This window comes from Malaya genurostris, chromosome 2 (genome assembly GCF_030247185.1).
Source record: "Malaya genurostris strain Urasoe2022 chromosome 2, Malgen_1.1, whole genome shotgun sequence".
NCBI classification, from domain to species: Eukaryota; Metazoa; Arthropoda; class Insecta; order Diptera; family Culicidae; genus Malaya; species Malaya genurostris.
In genome coordinates, this window is record NC_080571.1 from 328,826,809 (window position 1) to 328,848,124 (window position 21,316).

General features: G+C 37.3%; 1 protein-coding gene and 1 long non-coding RNA gene across 6 annotated transcripts in view; both read left to right on the plus strand.

The window, feature by feature from the left end:
- LOC131431478 (protein Shroom) overlaps nt 1-21,316 on the plus strand; it is a 547,622-nt gene that overhangs the window by 298,264 nt on the left and 228,042 nt on the right. The gene's annotated exons all lie outside the window — the stretch shown is intronic.
- Nucleotides 19,432-21,316, plus strand: part of LOC131431481 (uncharacterized) — a 98,795-nt gene continuing 96,910 nt past the window's right edge. The window contains exon 1 of the long non-coding RNA XR_009229681.1: nt 19,432-20,544. This is a non-coding gene — a long non-coding RNA (uncharacterized LOC131431481). The remainder of the gene's footprint in view (nt 20,545-21,316) is intronic.

Sequence of the window (21,316 nt, forward strand, 5' to 3'; positions counted from 1 at the left end):
CAATCCGGTAGAAGATGCTACAAGAACTCTCAATGCATGAACCGCGACAGAATTTTTCTACATTTCTTCGCTCCACTTCATACTCTGAGTATTTCACGGCCCTTAAAAAAAATTTCAGTCTGATAATGATCGCCGCTGTGTGGAATTTACCAAGAGAGAATCGCAAGTTGACAATTATCGCAGAAAATCGAGTCGATGATTCAACTTGGTGATTCTCATACTAGGTTGTAATATTTCAAAATCCTTGTGTGGAGCATTCACATACATTTTTATAGACACAACTTATACAAAGGTTATATGCACATAGTTAGAATAAGCAGCAATAGTAAAATGATTCTATCGCAATTATCCACTGCCCATACAGAATCGGATCGTGAAACGAGAATAAGCGACCGTTTGTTGCTTCAGAGAGAATTTCCACAGCAGCGAACTAACCTTTGATTCTCATACCGGTTTTTTGTTGCTGCGATGATATCCGTCTCTCTTTGATGGCACTTATTGAATCGTGTGAAGAGTTGCGAGTGAGCGTTCTTTGATACGACAAAAGCCATCCTTGCCAGCAGCAAACGAAATTGAAATCTTACTTAAAGAACGAATGCATCTAGACTTTAGTAATGCAATTGAGATTTAATTGAAGAAGGTGTCTAACTCTGTGTACATTATATTTAAACGTGGAAGAGATGCTGTTGCATTGCCAAAGGGTGATGTTCTTTCACTCATTAGAGATATGAAGAACGAGATGGAAAAATTCAAATCCTTCACTGATTCGTTTGCTGGTGTGCGGGAGAGCATCGAGGCACACATTAATATCGCGATAGAAAAGAGAATCGACAGACTGATCAGATCTTTCAATGAGCAGCAAAATGGCCTACTTAGAAAACAGTGTGGCCAAAAATTTGGACGATTTGAAAAGATTGTTGATTTTGAATAATCAGCAAAATAATAATGATTTGGTTGTAATGAATAGAAAGAAAATTGTTGCAAATAGGAAGACTCATTCGGAGTCGGATGGAAATCCCAGACGAAAAAGAAAAGTTATTTCAAATACTGATGATGAACCGCTGGATAAGAATATTCTTAATGAAGGTTATGACGAAGTATTTGATAGAAATAACAAAAAGCCATAGGCGGACGTTCTATCTGGGAAATTATCTAGAAACAGAACGAAAAACAATAGAAATCCTAGGACTCCCTTGGGTTATTATGATCAAACCTGTCGAGTCTTCGCAAACGAGTGATGACACGAGAAAGATTTTGAAGGGTAGGTTAGATCCAAGAATACATGAAATTAGTAATTTTAAAAATGGTAAACATGGCTCGATTATTGTTGAGTGTGCAGCAGGAGAGGATATTCAATCAGTGAAAGAAAACATTGAAAGTAATTTAGGTGATTATTGAATAAAAAAGCGAAAAAAAACATATTTTGACATCAGTTTTCGATATATTGTAGAAAAATTACATTTTTATGCATTTCACTGATTATATTGAATAAAATCCTAGTTTCTGTGAAACGCTCGCACTTTGGACTTGACATTCTTCATTAAATTCTGCACAGTTACTTTTGTGACTTTCCTGGTGGCAGCCAGGACCAGTTTTTTCTGAACTCCTGCAGGTTTTGGGACACTGTACCTTCCTTCCGAAAGTGCCGCTTGACAATTGCCCAATACCTTTCAATTGGCCGAAGATCCGGGCAGTTCGGTGGTTTGATGTCCTTTTCCACGAATTGTACATTATTTTTTGACAACCACTGTAGAACGGAGTTGGCGTAGTGGGCTGAAGCCAAATCCGGCCAGAAGAGAGGAGGAGCCTGTACAGTGTCAGCATTCTCATCTTCAAACATTCTTCCTCGTACACCTTGGCGTTAATTGTGCTCTTCGTGAAGAAAATCGACGACCGCAAACCACAGGTACAAATTGCTTGCCAGACCAACACCTTCTGCCTAAACTTTTCCATCGCCGCCGTGGTGTTAGCGTCGTCCAGGTCCTGGTACACCGATTTCGTATAATATTGCGGTCCTGGTAGCGCTCGAGAGTCTTCCTTGGCGTAGGTTTCGTCGTCGATCAGGATGCATCCGTCTTTATTCTGTAGAATCCGGTTATACAGTTTTCGCGCTCTTGTTTTGGTCTGAACTTGCTGTACCAGGGACTTTTTCGGCACCTTCTGTTTCTTGTACGTTTTCAGGGAGTTCCGAACTTTGATCCGTTGAATCATCCCGATGCTTGTGTTGAACTGCTTGGCCACAACCCGCGTCGACGCCGATGGGTTTTTCCTGATGTACTCAACCACTTGTAAGTCCCGGTCGGGCTGGCTGGGACCCGTTTTTCTACCGGATCGGGGCAAATCCTTCATGGAAAGGGTCTTACTTCTCGAACTTCTCGATGATATTTTTGACACTGGTGTGGTGCACTTTCATCCGTTTTGCAATTTCGTTGTACGTGACACCACTTTCTGAGCACCAAGTGTGCAGAAATTTCTTTCGCGTTTCCGGCTCAATTCGACTCATCATTAAAACAATAAATCGTACCGAAACCAATCGATTGCGCAGCTGTTATTGACATGTAAACAAACATGTCACCGCAAAACACGAGTAGTGGCAAGAAGCAAAATCTGGCAGGAGACAACAGGATCCTGTGGCTTCGAATCATGGGTAGAAGTCGTTTTTGTAAACATTCCTTGATGTATATTTCGCTGTTCATTGAAGCAGTGGTGATGAAGGGTTTTGAAATCTTACCGCAGCTACAAATTGCTTGCCAGATCATAGCTTACTTCTTTCTTTCTTATCCTCATCGAACTTCCTGATTGCATTTCGCACGGCTTCCATTTTTGCTATCTTTCTCAGTGACAGTCCGCATTCTGTGCACCATTTGTACACAATTTTTCGACGTTGTTCTGCTGAAAGTCAACGCATTCCGAAACAAACTAATGAAAACGAATAAACAACTGCACAAGTGGTTAGAAAAGAGTGTAAACAACAGGACGCAGCCATAAATATTGACAGATTCTGAACCATTGCGAAATGGCAGTGGTTTTTGGTTGCGTCCATACTTTCCGGGACAGTCTTTAATCTATAGAATCATATTCTATCGATTTATTTATAGTTTTTCATCAGAAACTTTAAGTTTGGAAAAAATTTAGAACTTTATTCAAGTTAACATCCAATAATTAGTTTTGCAACAAGTTCAAAATAAAACTATTGCAAGGTACAGAAATAAAGATGCTAGCTTTTCATTTTTATTTACGGGCAATTTTTTAATTCTTACAAAAGATTTCAACTTTTTGTTTAGAGTGTGCAATCGGTTTTCTGTATCCTTTTTTCGGACACTTTTTGGTTACCAATAATGGATTCCGAGCTACGCCGATATGAAGAAAGTATATGCAAAAAAACGTATTCGCTCTTTTAAAAAAATAGTCTTGAACCAAATTTAAAAATATACTGTAGACGTGTACGAAATTTCATCCTAATCGGAGCAAGTCGATCCTGGTTGTCGCATCTTATCCGTGGTTAATTAGTGGAGCTGTTCAATTATCAAAAAGTTGAGGAATAACTATAGTTTTCGATGTACTGCACTTTGAATAAAAAATGTGTTACTAGCTCTTAACAACAATGTCTTATACTTTTTTGAAAAATAAATCTGAAAACTTACTTCTATAATTGAAAAACTCGCAGATAAAGTACTTTGTAATTGTGTAGGGTTTTTAGTATAGAAGGCTTTCCAAAACCGTTACCTAAATCCCACAAACAAGGCCGCAAAGTAGGCCCATTGTGGTTGCTCTTTCACATCAATGATCTGAAAAATTTTCGCTTGTTCGTACTTCATACATACTTTTTTTTAGCCTAAGCGAACTAGAGCTCTCATGAGTTTCGGTTTGAGATCTATTTCATATACACAAAGAAACTTAAATTTGAAAATCATATTTACAATGGTGTTCATTTATTCAGAGAATCAATAAAATATCTTAATCAACCGACAAGCACCCGAGAGTCGACTTTTCTTTTCATCACTATAGTATTTCTTTGTCCCGGGTTGGCGGTTCAATGCATAGGGCACTGGTCTAACAAACCAGTTGTCGTATGTTCGAGCCTCGACCTGGAAGGATTCGTAGTGTCAGTAGGATCGTAGCACTAGCCATGCAATGGTTCTGTACACTCTGAATCGGCTGCGAAGTCTGTTGAAACAGATGGTCAAATTCCACTACAGGAATGTAATACCAAGGCTTTGCTTTGTATTTCTTTGGCTATATAATTCAATATATTTAGAACAAATTAGATCAAGTAACACGTTCACTAATTAAAATTGAGTATTTTAGTATGTGTTATAAAAATTAGAACCCTGTAATTGTGCTACGGTTAATTTAACTGTAGCTGCAAATACAAATTATTCGACACGCGTTTGCTTAATCCAGGTTGCTCCTGTTAGCTTCTTGGTGTGATGGAATGTGGTGAGAATACAAAGAATGAATAAAAAAAAACTACCTAGCTCAATTTATCACATGAGCTCTGAATTTGATTACATGTCCCTACCGCTTGCAGAGTGGCAAAACAATCAATTATTACTAATAATTCATTTGGACACAGCTTTAGGCTACTGCACCCCAACGCCATAGCACCTAATTCCGGAAATCCACTTATAAGCACCTTTTTAACTAGCTAATTGATAATGATCAACACTTCATAGATTTTCTTGGGCTTTGTTAGGGTCCCAAACCGTGTCCGCTGTGGATAAACCAAATCAAGGCGACTCTACCGTCATTTCCTAGAGGCTATATGCAATTAGAGGTGCAGCACGACCAGCACTGTACATGATCAATATAAATAACAACAGATTAGACTGAAACCGGCGCTTGCCAATGCCATTCCACTAGAAACGCCTAAATGTAGATACAGCTAAAGTCACTGTCGAGTAACTCATCGTCGTATCTCAATCGGAATGAACTATAAGGTTTTGAGTTCCAGATGGGATACAAAAAGAGAAACAGAGAGCGTACATACTGAATTCACATGGTTTTAATTTTCGACCGACTCGCGTGTTTAAATGCCAGCCGCCCCTGTGAATCACTTCAATTACACATGGAGCGGTTTGTTCAAACAAATAGACCTAACCTAATTGGTTGCGATTGAATGAACAGGCTTGTTTAGTGGCGTTTAGCACATTCGGGTTGCGGTGTTTGCACTAGAATTCTGATACAAGAACTAATCTATTCAGGGTTGTGTACAGTTTGGCTGGGGTTTTCGGACCGTTATCCTCATCTTAGATGATTCAGGAAATCATTTTGTTTAAACCGCCCAATACAAACTTTCCCTCTTAACAGTAGACTACAAAAAAAACTCCTCCCGGCATAGTCCGTATCTAAAACATCAAATCAACCCAAGCGATCGGTGCTTGCTGGGATTAGTAGAAAGCAATCCTCCTGATCGTTTCTTGTAGTGATCGCACCCGCTGCAACGTGTCCTCGTTTTTTTTCTTTGACCCTCAAGCGAGACAGCAACTGTCCGTCATCGAGCTGCAGAAAGTAGCGAAAATGAAGTGGTTTACGATCGCAGAGGTTAAGTGCCACCAATTTTTCACTGTGTCTAATTGCTTTCAAATGGATATTTATCGCAGCAGTCCGCTGTTTCGTTGTTGGTTCGGTCAAAACATACACGGCTGGAAGACAGCGTTTTACGTAGGTGATGCTGGACATGGCAGACGCATCGGGAAGATTTAATCGGAATTAGTTTCACTGGTTTTATGAGAAATCGGAGGTCGGCTCGAGTGGTGATCAATTTCGCGCACTCGCCAGCAGATGATTAGTTCGTAATTGTTTTTTGTTCGAGATCTGGGTTACTGGACGAAATGATCGTTTCCCTGAATAGCAACTCTAAGTATATGGTTTCTCCTTCGCTAACGTGACCGTCATTTGTTTTTCGTTGCAGGTACGTATATTGGCACCGTTTATGGACACTTGCTAACGAGTTAGCAGACGAAGAAGGTAAAGTATGAGTAAAAGTCTAAAAATCAGTGTTTGAAACCACAAATTAGCGCAGGACCTTTACCTTGACCGGCAATTAAAGTTGGCCTTGACGGAGTAATGAGGTATGGAACGTATGATTACTGGGGACCTTAAGAGGTTCTTATAGTCGAAAAACTATCCGATTGCATTCACAGAATAGAAATGTTTTGGGGTCGTTTACAGATTTTAATTTGTATGAAACTTAATATTTATTTTTTAAGATTCAATCGATTACCTCTTCTGGTTTCTATTTTCTATTCCATTCAATAAATAGTCCTGCGAGAAAAACTGATCAATAATTGTGAAAATGTCGAAACAAACTTTGTATGTGGGTTTTCTGTATAGTTATTTGGTTTTCTTCAAATTTGTCCGTTTTGTGATTTATTAGAAATTGTGAATTATTGCGCCTAAAATTAGACAATTTCACAGATTTTAACTTAAAAAAGTTACACTGCGAGAATAGCCTGGAAAAAAGCATGGTAGAACTGAAGTGTGTTCTCCCTTCTATTTTTTCTAGTGATTTTTATGGTTAGATGATGTTCGCTGCAATAGATATAAATAAGACAAAAGTTCTAAAAATTCTTTGATGAATTAGTTTTCTTAAAAACTTTGAACATTTTGCCTACTGAAGAATCAAACAAATAACATGACAGATTGAATAACAAGACAGAATAGCAATGAAGGAATCAAAGTCCAACCAAGATTAGTTTCAGGATGGTAAGAATTTAAGGTGTTTGAGATTACTTATAATCTAGATTTTTGTCGTCTTTGTATTTGTTTGATGGAAGTCAAACTTATATCCACTTTTGTACCAATTTCTCATTTGATTCCATTCAATCGGCTGAAGCCGCTTCGTGTGGCCGAGCGTCGTCAGGAGGAAAAATTACGGATTTATACGCAGTTTAGTATTTTGATCGTTTTTTTTTTCAATGACCGCCTTTCATTAATCAGTTGGGACCCATTCAATGGTTTTATAATGGCTTTACCATTCGAAAAGTACTTCGTAGGCTTCCCTTGTGATTTCACCATATGCAGAGTTATAACCTTGCCCCCGTGAATATTTCGCTGTGGCTTAGCTTGACTTAAGATTATAATTTAAACACTTCAGGCTAGCTTCCGTTCCTCAAATAAATTTACAAAACATCCGGGGTTTTTGTACCACGTTGGTAATCCGGGTTGTATGACTATTTTACGGAACTTCCTCAATTGATGATTAAGCTCCGATATAGCAAATTTTCTATCCGTAAGACGGTTTCGGAAAAAAAAATTATAAAGTTCTAATATCGGGATGAATTAAATCTGTTCTATCCTCGAAAGGATATGGAGTATAAGCTAGCACTTTCAGGAACGAATGAGGAAAGTAAGTGCTGCAAAATGATGCTTGAAGTCATTCCAAAATTCAAGATGGCCACTTTCGGGTCATCGATATTCCTTGAAAAGCATTACAATATGAGTATTTTCGGAACGGGTTTGATGAGTAGATAGCGGAAAACGATGTTCCAGGTCGTTTGAAACCCAAGATGGCGACCTTCATTTTACTGAAATAGCTTGAAACTCCTTAGAATAACATTTTTTAAAGAAGTTTGATGAGTAGATACCGGAAAACGCTATTTGAGGTTGTTCCAAAATCCAAGATGGCGGCATTCGATTCCCCGATATATCTTTTGAAAATCCTTATAATATGTATAATATGATTATCTTTGAATTTGAAGTATGCATGCCGAAAATAATATTCAAAATCAAAGATGATTTTTTCCGGTCTGTTTGTCGAAATTATTCAAAAGCGATTGAAATATTGGTTGTTTTGAACCAGATTGAACACGTGTCAAATATTATTTACCGTCGTGTATTTTTTCAAAGTCGTTTCTAAAATCGTCTATTCGTCAAATCAGTTTCAAAATACGAATATTGTCAGAGGACATTTTGCATTATGCATATCAGTTTACGAAGTAGTTTCGTAAAAAGAGTACGTTATTTGGAATTTACTTCGAAAAAAAAAAATTAGTGACTTGATTCGTGAAAAGAAATATGTAATTCAAGAGAGCCGTCAAAACTAGGGATGTCGGAATGTCGATCGATTAATCGAGTAATCGATTAATAACCCATATAATTGATTGGAATTAATCGATAATTCTAAAACTAATATTCGATTATTTAACTAATCGAATCATTCGAAAATCCAATGCTAGTAATTGAATAATTAATCAAGTAATCAATTTATCACTCTGTCAATCAATTAAATTTAATCGATTAGATTAACAATTATATTCGATTATTGAATAATTGAGTAATTCGAAAAATCTGACATCCCTAGTCAAACCCTAACCAGCAGTGCGGTCAGATTTGAAAAGAATACAGTTTTGTTAGCCTTTGGAGCAGAGATGCCATTTATACAGATTTATCTGTATTATACAGATTTTTACATGCTCGTACAGATTTAATACAGAGTACAGATTTTATACAGATTTCCTCAATTTAATACAGATTTATACAGATCTCACAAAAAGTAAGAGAGAAAAAAATTGACTTTTCTGTTTGAGCTATCTTTTAGTATTTGATTCCAGTGACGATATAAAAGTCTATCAATCAAAGGACAAAACACAAATTAATATGGAAATCTGTGAAATCCATTTATATTATAACTTGAAATCAATTTGAACTGATATTCGGTTTTTTTGTAATGACTTAGTGGAAACATATATTGGAGAAGCCAAATGAATGAAAAACTAACAGAAAAGCTGATTTATTGGAAAATGATACGCTTAGAGACGGTACTTTATTCAAGGAAGTAATGGCATCATGAAACTTTACTGTCAAACTGAGAGTTGTATGAACCGACTTGACGTTGCATATTGGGCGCTGAAATTCCATGTCAAATTATAAAGTCACCAATTTCGAACTAGATAAACATATGGGATTACAATTCAGTTGTTGTGGATAAAAAAATGAAACTTCGTCGTTGAATATTCTTGTGAGCGCGGTAATGACTGATTGAATCTACCATCCTACAACCACCATCTATTCGAATAACATATCTTAGCATCGTTTTGTTGTAAGAATTTCATTTCATTAGTGAATACAGATTAATACAGATTTTTTATACAAAAAATACAGATTTTCTATGAAAATATCTGGCATCTCTGCTTTGGAGTAAATCGCAGGGATGCCAGGATCACAGATTTTCAATTTTTTGCACAGATTTTAAAAATGACTCAGATTATCACAGATTTCTGAAAATGATCACAGATTTTCACAGATTCTGGAATAAATCACAGATTTGCACAGATTTTTGAAATCGAGCACAGTTTAGCACCAAAAAGTACAGAGCGGTTGAGGAAAAAGGTACAGAGCGTGTTGGTAGTGAGAGCTTTTTTTTTTGCTTATCAAATTGATTTTGATCTGATATTTTGGTACGGAAAACGGGCACAGATTTTCACAGGCAGGTTTTTGGCTTGATCACAGATTTTTGGAAAAATGATCTGGCATCCCTGGTAAATCGAACTTACATTTGGATTCAGGTTTGTGAAAATCGATCCAGTAATTTCCGATGGATTTGAGTGACCCGGTTTTGTCTCAGATACACGCTCTTAAATAAAACTAGTCATACCTACAAGATCAATTTTCTGACGGATGATCTCAATTATCCAAATACAGTTAAATACATCCAATTAGAAAGTACTGAGTCCACGTGGAAAAATTATTACGTGTTATTATTCGAAACAAAATTCAATTAAATTTGGCATTGCATGGGTTAATGCACATAAGAGTATTTTGGTACCAGTTTATTTATTATTTGTGTTGTAACTTAAAAAGTCATTATCCTATAAATGTTCACCAAAGAAACCAAGGGATTGTTTGTACATTAACTAGTATAACTTACACAATGAAACACGGTAAAACGAAGTGAGTTCCATTATTGTAGGTACTTCCGGTAGCGGAACACGAGAAGTGGTATAATCGATGTCGACTCGTATGGCCATCAACTAACATGACGTTCCAGCTTTACCAGTTTTTATTCAAATTTTGATTTTTTTTTACGATTTTGACATCGTACTCTAAATTACGGTGTAAATTTTTGTGTTGTATCCGAAAATATGCAGTAATTTTTATAGGACCATAAGACCTATCATTTGTCCCTAAGATTGGGAATATCGGTTCTAAAATCTCTGAAAAGGGTAACCAAGATCCATTTTTGGGCCTAAGAGTATTATCTCCCATGAATAATCGAAAACCAAAAACCAGGATAGCCGGAATCGGTCTGTTTGGCTGCTTACTGATAATAGCTATCGATTGGTGTAGTTTTGAGGCCAGTTTAGAAAATTTTGTATGGTTTTTTTTTCGCCACTTCAAGTGACCGTGTACAATATTTAACACACTTTAGCCTATAACTCCGGAACCGGCAATCGGATCCGTATGAAATTCAGATATTCCATATGATACCACGAGACCTTCCATTTGAGTCGGTTCAGCTATCCCCGAGAAAACCTAGGGAGATAACACACATACTCACATACACACGCAGATATTGCTCAACTCGACAAACTGAGTCGAATGGTATATGACACTTGGTCCTCCGAGTAAATTTTTACTAGTGAATTTTCAAGTGATTGCATAACCTTTCTATATGAGAAAGGCAAACGAAGGTATAAAATTCGCTCAAACTTTGGATAATTTTTCTAGAGGGCCAAGTACTTTATACTTTTTAAACCCCTAAAAACTTTTATACAAGCTGCCATTCACATTGTGGAACTATTCTGCATAGTCCCTGAACGAATCCTTTTGAATTTCATATCAGAACAAATTGAAACACGTCGCGAAAAAAAAAACCATGAGCGTAATTAAAAGAAAACAGAACCTGAAATTAATTACGCTTCTGAGTAGAAAATTACCTAAGCCTGCGATTTCCTATCATTCTTCTAGGTTTCGAATCCTTCTTCTCACCATAACCAACGTGGCAAGAATTCATCTGGAAACGCAGAAGTTTCCTAGAGCCACACGTGGGTGTACATCGTGATTGCCATATTTTCAGCTTCACGAAGCAGGTTCCAACCAGAAAATCGACCGTGGGTTCTGCAGAACTACAAAATTGCAAAATCTACAGCGGCAATTTTCGCATCTCGCGTGGGGGTCTAAATGATAGTGTAAATAGGCTCTTTAATTAGTTTTTATTGAACACAGTAGGCGCTCGAGTGCAAGCCATAACAGGTCTAACAGAAGCCCTCGTTCCACGGTACAAAGTTTACTACTGAGAAATTGATCCGATCATGACACTCGGTGGCTGTGTGCTGGCATCACCGGACTTGATCTGGTCGTATTGGCTTGAAAGATGCAAAGATGCAATCAATGACCTGAGATTATAGATCTGGTGACATTGAGCCACGCCCCTGTCGAACATAGCAACATGTTGGTGCGGTTTTTTTTTTAGATCAGTTGTTGATTAATTGTTGTTTATCGAACACGAAAGTGGTATTTCTAGCGACAACCGTGTCCGTTTGCAATTATGTCAATTAAAACGTATCGTGTAGCTTCGAATGCGTTGAGTTTTTTCATGCTTTAAACAAATTCGAACACCAGATACGATGGTTTTAGTGACTAAATGGAACTATCATACGACAAACAAACTGTGCCTACTCTTTCTAAATACACTCCCGGTCCGATGATATCAGTTTTACAGCAAGATGCTACTACCACTTGCTTTGGACTCTAGTTTCCCAGTTAATATCCGCAGGACGCTTGGAGCTAGTCGTTAGCGAACCCCTCAATTAAAATAAGAATGTTCACCTACAAAACAAACCCATTTCACGTGCGGCCTCCCATTTCTCGAAAGCACTATTTATGTGTCCGAGAAGCCGCAATCAATCGGTATTCATCATTGCTAGCTGCCAGAGCCAGAGCGAATTATGCTCATCGGGTCTCAAAGTTGGAAACAAAACCAGAAGCGATAAACCATCATCGATACTTTCTGTTGTTGGCGGTTTTGTTATGCAAATTTCAGCACTTCTTCCTTACACTTTTCCATTGTGACTAGCCTTACAGGCTCTCTCTTCGAAGAAGCAAGAGGTGTTGAGTTGCGGTCATCGGAGCTCCACAAACTGACGTGAATAATCGTAAATCACTTTTCTATATATTTCCCTACTGGCTCGCTGCCGTGAACCACAGATTTTGTTCACGGCAGCCGGCAAACAGGCCATGAATCCGCGAGGGTCTGCCAACTGACGGCGGTTTGCTACTCCATGCTCACACGTGTAGTGGCAGGTGATGGGGTCGATTTCTAAACGGTTCACAGGTTTAACTGACTGTCGATCGAAGAGAGTTAGATTTTTCTTCTTTTTTTGATTAAGAGGTCTCGAGGATCGCGACGGGATGATGCATGGGACTACCTACTGCCCAAGATAATAATGGCGTGTGGAGATGAAATTTTATGGTTCAGGGCTTCTGGTATTTTGCTGGCATGCTAAATTGTTATTGTTAGCTTGTTCGTTTCGATACAATAGGCTGCACGATGAGTTACTTCCTGGTTTGATGCTAGCAGTAACCGTTACCGTTTCTGTTGCTGAAAAGATCGGAACGCGATTTGGTTCATTTCAAGAATGCCGATATGTTACTGAGAATGTTATACTTTTCTTTTAGAAAGACTCACCGAAATTTGAAACGTTGAAAAGTATTGAATGTGGATCAAAAATGAAAAGAGAATAGGCTTTTGGTTGAGCGCTCGGAATAGATATCAAGAATTTAGTTTTAGACTTATGGAAAATGAACTCTTTTTCAGAATGCATGTTCCGAATTTAGTTCAAGCATGTAGGTTCTATATTCTGGAAATTCATCCTGAAACTGAATTTAGGAACTAGATTCTGGAACTGAATCCAGGAATTAAATTCTGGTTAGAAATAAGTTCTAAAACTCCGGTTCGGAGTTCAGATCTAACATTTAGTTCCGGATTCATATTCTAAATTTTGCTCATGAATTTTTAAGTTCATATCCTAAATCTAGATTCGAATCCTGGACTCAAATCGAGGGACTAAATTTAGATCCGAGATTTAGTCAACGGTTTCCAGAAGTAGGATTCGTTCCCAGAGTCAATGTTTTAAACCATGACTTTTAACTACTTCTAAAACTGACGTATGAAACTAAATAGAAAACCTGTAATTAAGTTCTGAATTCTGAATTCAGTTTCAGAATTCAATCCAAAATTCAGATGTATTTTTTGAAAGCTAAATGCGATTACTGATAATCTGTTTTTGGCCGCTGCTGGTTGAAGGCGTCTCACAGTGGTTCGAATCAATAAAAACGTGGACATAAATCAGTAGCTGCCAAACCGTTCTTTTAATGCATATAGTTTCTTTGAAGAAATTATTTACAAATATACACCGTGTAATTTGATCATATCATTAATTGTTCATGGCCTACTTTGACAAAAAATGTAACCATAACTTTTTTTTCTGAAGAGATAGAATTTTTTTTTTCTACAAAGTTTTAGAACTATTAAAAATAATTTACTTTGTCAAATATACCAAAAGTGTAGGTCGCACCGTTTCGATTATACAAAGCGTTTTTATGGCAACCCCCTTAAAATCAGTTTTTTATTCATAAATTGTTTCGAGTTATTTTGTTATGCATACTTTGTTTGGAATAATTGTAGAATTTATAAAATCGCATATTTTTGTTGAAGATAGTGCATAGGTTTGTTTTTTCCTGGCAAAGTTATGCAACATTTTACCTTTTTTTTACCTAGGATAAAACCTTGCACCGAAGCGAAATATGCAACTTTATGCAGCTGATTTTTACAAAATTTGTAGGAAAAGATGTGCCCAATATCATAAAAAAAAATCTAAGTGGAACTCGGTGGAACTTTTTTTTTAGGTCTTTTCAAAGTTAGTTTTAATTACTTAATTATGGCAACCCCCTTAAAACTAGTTTTCTAGTCATAACTTGTTTCGTGTTATTTTTTATGCATACTTCGTTTGGAATAATTGTAGAAAATATAGAATTTCATAATTTTGTAGAAGCTAATGCATAAGTTTATTCTTTTCTGGAAAATTTATGCATAATTTTACCTTTTTTTTACCTAGGAAACCTTGTACCGAAGCGAAATATGCAACTTAATGCAGCAAACTTTAATAATACTTATAGGAGAAAATGTACCTTATCCAATTTATTTTCCAATGAGTATATCTTGAGTACTCTTCGTGTGACTCATTTTCACTATGGTCAGGCTGAAACCATGAATGATTAAGAAACAGAGGGCGTCACGCGTCTGCTATTTCTGTAACTCACTTTTGCAGTGAGCGTCGCCCGATCAACATCTCGTCTTAAAAATCGTGTTGCTTCGCGATAACTCAATTTATTTACACGTTTAAACATGAAATCTCTCCGTAAAGGTTTGTACTTTAACAATACTTTATCATATTTTGTCTAGAAAACATTTTTCCATTTTTCAAATATGTGTTGAAGTTTTGATAGTTTTTCGGATTTTCAATAATTAAAACTAAATTTGAAAAGACCTAAAATTGTATCTAGTTCCACTTAGATTTATTCTAATATTGTCAATTGTAAAAAATAACAAAATAAAAATCGCAACAATTTGCTTAAGTTGCGCGTGCAAGCATGAACTTGTTTATGCGTGTTTACGCGCGTCCAGACTGGTAGTCGGAAATAGGATAGAAATATCTTTCATATATTTGCATACGTGCATAGCATGTATAGTAATAATCCATGGGGTATTTCACACAAAGCCTTTTTTCAACAGCCTGTAAAATATAACAAAGATACAAAAATTTGTCCAAGGCATGAATGTAAGGTTTTTTCTTAGGTTTCAAATAAGCGATTCCATAAAACAACCTTTATAGTTTATTGAATGAAAAAAGTTAAAAATTAATAAACAAATAAAAAAAATCCAAACTTGGGCACGAGGAAAAACAGCCGTGAAAAACGATGACAGATGTTTTTTGTAGACTCCTAGTAGCGTCTGACCCACTGATTTCGAATATTTATTACTAACCTATCAAAACTAGAAAGAAATTGTCACTGGAAGCAATTGATATGCTAGAACTTACAACAGAACAAGAAATTAGCGATACGGAAAACTCGGACGATAGCGTGACTGATACTTATTGATCGAATGCAATGCGACTAAGTGACATATTGTAATGATTTATTAGGTAACATTAACTACCTAGTTGATTGATTAGGTTGTGAAAAGTATTGGGAAAAAATACTCATTTGAATGCTAACTTTGTAGTAGATACTTAGGTAATAGAGATAAATTCTACGTAGGTAAATCCAAAAAAACTGTTTTTAAAATAAAGCGAATATCTCAAAAAATATTTTTTTCACATTAATCATATCTTCAGCAAAAATACTTGAAATGTTTTTTTCTTTGAAATGAGATAGAAAAAAAAATTTTCGTCAAAAACAAAATTATTTTTTTTCGAAATCGGTGCTACCTCCTTAACAAAAAATAAGGTGCTACTTTCAAAAGAAGCGTTATATAATTTTGTAAAAATTCTTCGAAGACACGTTAGCTCTTAAAAATCAGTGAAAGTCTGTACAGACTTGTGACCGTCTTTTTCCAGTTTTGGACCACTGTGCGCCCTCTGTTTCTTAATCATTCATGGTTTCAGCCTGACCATAGTGAAAATGAGTCACACGAAGAGTACTCAAGATATACTCATTGGAAAATAAATTGGATAAGGTACATGTTCTCCTATAAGTATTATTAAAGTTTGCTGCATTAAGTTGCATATTTCGCTTCGGTACAAGGTTTCCTAGGTAAAAAAAGGTAAAATTATGCATAAATTTTCCAGAAAAGAATAAACTTATGCATTAGCTTCTGCAAAATTATGAAATTCTATATTTTCTACAATTATTCCAAACGAAGTATGCATAAAAAATAACACGAAACAAGTTATGACTAGAAAACTAGTTTTAAGGGGGTTGCCATAATTCAGTAATTAAAACTAACTTTGAAAAGACCTAAAAAAAGTTCCACCGAGTTCCACTTAGATTTTTTTTATGATATTGGGCACATCTTTTCCTACAAATTTTGTAAAAATCAGCTGCATAAAGTTGCATATTTCGCTTCGGTACAAGGTTTCCTAGGTAAAAAAAGGTAAAATTATGCATAAATTTTCCAGAAAAGAATAAACTTATGCATTAGCTTCTGCAAAATAATGAAATTCTATATTTTCTACAATTATTCCAAACAAAGTATGCATAACAAAATAACTCGAAACAATTTATGAATAAAAAACTGATTTTAAGGGGGTTGTCATAAAAACGCTTTGTATATCCGAAACTGTGCGACCTAGACTTTTGGTATATTTGACAAAGTAAATTATTTTTAATAGTTCTAAAACTTTGTAGAAGAAAAAAAATTTCTATCTCTTCAGATAAAAAAGTTATGGTTACATTTTTTGTCAAAGTAGGCCATGAACAATTAATGATATGATCAAATTACGCGGTATATATTTGTAAATAATTTCTTCAAAGAAACTATATGCATTAAAAGAACGGTTTGGCAGCTATTGATATATGTCCACGTTTTTATTGATTCGAACCACTGTGCGTCTGCTCGCCACGACGTCCGAGAGGCGAATGAGAGCACAACCTGAGTGTTTGAGGTTCTACACCACGCAAAAGGTCTGTTGCTACTGCTGTTTGTGAAAGATCGTGGCCAAGACGTCCAAGTTCGTGCAAAGCACAAGGAGAAATTATCGATTTTCGACCATAGTTTACCTTTTATACTTGTACAGTTGAACATCAGGTCTGATATGTAACAGACTACCAACGTCAGAACCGTCGTCGCGGGTTCGAGAAAGGCAAGTAAACGTGATTTCTCATTGTCTTCAAAATTTTGAGAATACTCAATTTTTGAGTTATTTATGGTTATCTCACACTGTTGAAAATGTTATCATAAATTGATGATCATATTTCTGACAGCATGGAAAAACAATTATGTTGTTACGTTCAGTACAACTCGAGATATTCACTATAAAGTTCTGACAATTTTTTGTGTTACTTGAATAGTAATCCTCTAATGAATATTGTTCTGCGAGCTTTTTGTTTGCCTTTCTCGAAAGACACTGTGAAAGCTGACTTTTGAAACAAGGCCCGGAGGGTCGAGTGTCATATACCATTCGACTCAGTTTGTCGAGTACACAAAATATCTCTCTCTCTCTCTCTCTCTGTGTGTGTGTGTGTGTGTGTGTGTGTGTGTGTGTGTGTGTGTGTGTAACATTTTCTTGCCCTCACTTTTCTCGGAGATGGCTGAACCGATTTTCATGAACTTAGATTTGAATGAAAGGTCTTGTAACACTACGCTAAATTCCTGAATTTTATTCGAATCCGACTACCGGTTCCGGAATTACAGGGTGATATGTGCAAAAAAAATGAAAATAAGTGCACTTACTTTTCTCAGAGACGACAGAACCGATTCTTACAATCTTAGATTCAAATTAAAGGTACAATTGTCCTTTACAAAGTTCCTGAGTATTATTTTGATCCGACTTCCGATTCCGGAATTACAGTGTGGTTAGTGAAACAAAATTTATTTACAATTACATCCTCACTTTTCTCACAAATGGCATGTCCGATTTCAACAAACTTAGATTCAAATAAAAGGTCTCATGGTCTCATACAAAACTACCAAATTTCATCCGGATCCAACTTTCGGTTCCCTAATGACAGGGTGAAGTGTGCTAAAAATTGGATACCGTCACTTGATGCGGCAAAAAAAAAGGAAAAAAAATTCTAAACTGACCTCGAAACTATTGCAATCGGTAGCCATTGTCAATAGATAACCAAACAACCCGATTCCGGCTATGCTGGTTCTCGGTTTCTGATTCTGGAAGTACCGGAAATTGAAAGCGAAATAATTTCTAAACTTGTCTCAAAACTATTCCAATCGGTAGTCATAGTCAGTAGACGGCCAAACATTAATTTGGTTTTCTTTGTTCTTGGGTTTTTTGATGAAAGACCGAAGATTGTAGCCATAGACTCAAATATGGATCCCAGTCACTTTTCTCGAACCAACTTCGATTATACCCAGATTTTGGTTTCGGAAGTACCTCTTTTCGTTTCCTCAGTGATGGCCTAACCGACGTGAGTACTGTTTCACTCTGTAGGTTATACTAGTTTGTGGACAATCCGTTTTGCTTTTTAAGAATCAAATAAAAGTATTTTGAAGAATACCACTCAATTATATATGAGAATATTTTAGATATACCTTATGATCAAAAAAGAACCGGAATTTTCATTTTAAAATTTCCGCGCTTGTCCAGTCGGTAAACTTTTATTCTCTCAACGTTGGCAACACTTTTATACACATTCTGTCAAATTTTGACGCATATCGTACGATTAGTTTTTGTTTGGCGTCTATACAAAGAAGTTGAAAAATTTTCGTGTGGCGATTTTTATAGTGGATGAAAATATAGAACAACGTGCGTGCGTCAAATTTTGTGTTGCAAATGGATTGTTGTTTACATGAAATAAGATTTAAAATAAACTGGGATGATGGTTCTCCAAACTCGTGTAACTTCTCGACGGTCGTGAAGGTTCGATTCATTGCATGAAAACGTGGCTGAAGTAAAATACAATCGCGAATAATTCTCGAAAAATCGAGAATTTAACATGGAAAGGAACCGACGCCGTTCTAATGTATCCATGTCAATAAACTGCATCGATCTGCATACGGAAGAAGATTTATAGGGTCTTGTCACGATAGATTACGAAGTGCCAACCTGATGAACTTGAGTCTTACTTTTTCAATCTCTAAACTCCGCGTCAATTGATAATACCATCAAAAACAATACCTTCTTTTCAAACACGGTGAAGAATAATTCACGCGTTTTTTGTTAAAACGGCCAATAAGCCACCTGTCAATTTCCACTTTCGAAAGAAATTTCTAACGAGCTATGAAAGATAGAGTATTAAATTTAACACTAGACGAAAGAGAAAACTTTCCTCTGCCGTTTACTATTATGACTTATTCTCAGCGAGTGCCGAGTCATTCGAAATTACTCTTCAAAGTGAATGTTGGCTTATTGGCCGTTCTAAACAAACGCGTGAATTGAAAGATTCCCACTAGCAGACATGAAATGAAAGTATGATGAAAGATTCGGTTTATAGAAATGTACGTGCAATCTTCCAACACTGGAACTTAGATCAACCACAGAGAGCTCGTGGTCGTGAGTCTGCACTCTCCGCATCTCGTGTTCTCTCTTACACCGAATAACTACACCGCGTTTGCGTATAGCTAATCGGCTTGCGCAAAGGTGTAGCGTCGCTTGAAGCTGCGTCGGACCAGCTAACCGAGTTTGTATTTTCGCTTTTCTGTTTTGACCATCTTCGTCCCTGGGTAATGATCGTGCAATGATTCGCATGGCTGCTGCTCCTGCTCCAACTGGATGGAAGGATGATGATCGTGCGCACCGGCAATCGGCATAATATGAAAATGGCAAACCCTGGACGGCAGCCGGTGGAACCGATCCGATTCGGTGTAATGAGAAAATTGTTCGCTCAAGCATGAGAGCAAATAGAGAGAGCAAGAGCGAAAGTGGCGCTCGTTAATCGCGTTGGGTTAGGGTCTCCGTCGTATCGACTAGGCCCCCACCGTACACTGGGATCCACCAGCGGCAGTTCGGTTAGTCTTTCGTGTTGTGGTCTGATGAGTGGATGTCTAGTTTAGGCGTCTGTTGCGGTGTCGGATAGTTTCTTTTTTAATTTACGTTGCTTCCCATGTTTGTGCTAAGGAACCTCCGTTTGCCGTCTGCCGTTTTTGTTCACGTCGTTCGGATGTTTGATTGTTGTGTAAGGTCTGTTCCAACACTGCTGTTTGAAAGTGCATTCGTGGGCCAATTAGAAGATCGTGCAGTGCCAAGTTGAGCGATGCCATGAGCTGAAAACGGGAGGTTTTCCTTCGAATGAATTGCGTTCCTGGAACGAGGAACGAAGAAATTATAATAAGATTTTCGTGTCCATCCTCGGATGTTTGGTTATTTTTGTTCCGCTTCACAGTTGTGGAATCGGCCATCGAAGTGACCATCGAATGACCTTGTGAAGTTCGCATCGTAGACGGTGTACCGTGGCAAAAAAAAATTCTGGCCGCCAGCTGAGACGGCGGTTTTTTAGTCGATGGCCACGGGTGGAGTGAAAACAATTTTAATCGGTGATAATTGGCTTGTAAAAACAGGCCATTGACGTGTTGTTTCCGAGACGAATTCGATGTGCGACTTCCCCTGACCAAATTCCGGAGTGAGCAAAGTGAACCGCAACAGTGTTTCATGGTAGGAAGTAGCGTACAGTGAAGCCATACAGGAAGAAACAAAAGAGGTGACGTTGTTCTGGGTCTTCGGAAACCCTAGTGAGGGCGTACAGTTTTTCTCAACTCAACCCGGTTTTGAAAAGTGTTCCGAAGATTTCTAGTGTGCTGCCGTGATTCATAATACAATATCAAAAGTATCATCCTCCCCGTTTCGAATAGGAGAAATTTGGAGACTAGCCAAGTTCCTTCAACGTTACAACAATGGTTTTCGGCAACCGGTTTCGAATTGGAAGGTAATTTAATATATAATACCGAAACGGTTTGTCTCATTGTTTTCAGCAGTGAAATGGCTCCATCTGAACCGCTGTGAACCGGTCTTTATTTTTAACGGTGAGCCAGCGCAGCGCAAGGGAATAAAAATTTTGTGATTTTTTTAGAAAGTAGAACTACGCGCCTCTTCCCAATCATCGTCCACTGGAGCAACTTTTCCTACTTCAATGATCAACGAACGGACGGACGGCGTCTGGGACCGGAATGTAATGCTCACATTATGCAACGATGCTACTGCTACTGCTTCTGCTGATTCGGTTCGAGCAACTTGTTGATGCTATGCATGATCCGCGTTTGTGCTCCAACTGGGATTGAAAGTTGAAGTAGCCACAATGCAGTACGGTTTAAAAGTGCAAATCAAGAAAACAACCGAAATCTGTGACGAAAAAGAGGAAAAAAACGATTGTGCATTGCTTTGCTGATTGTGTAACGGAGATTGTTTGGTTAAAAATAGTCTTGCGATTGGGAATTTGAAGGACAACTATCGAGATAATGTTGGTGTTATCGCGAAATGGCGTTGGTCGATACTAGACTGACAGGTTGCGGTGGGAATTGTTTTTGACCAGAATCGAGCTCGAAACAATGAGACGACTTAATCCCTTTTCGTGAAAGATACAGACTTCTTATCCGAAGTGTATAATTGTTTAGCTATCCGCACGTGACGAGCTTATGCATGACATCAGATGTGTGATGTGTTTTCATTTGCGGAACTTATTCAAATGGTCATTTATTATT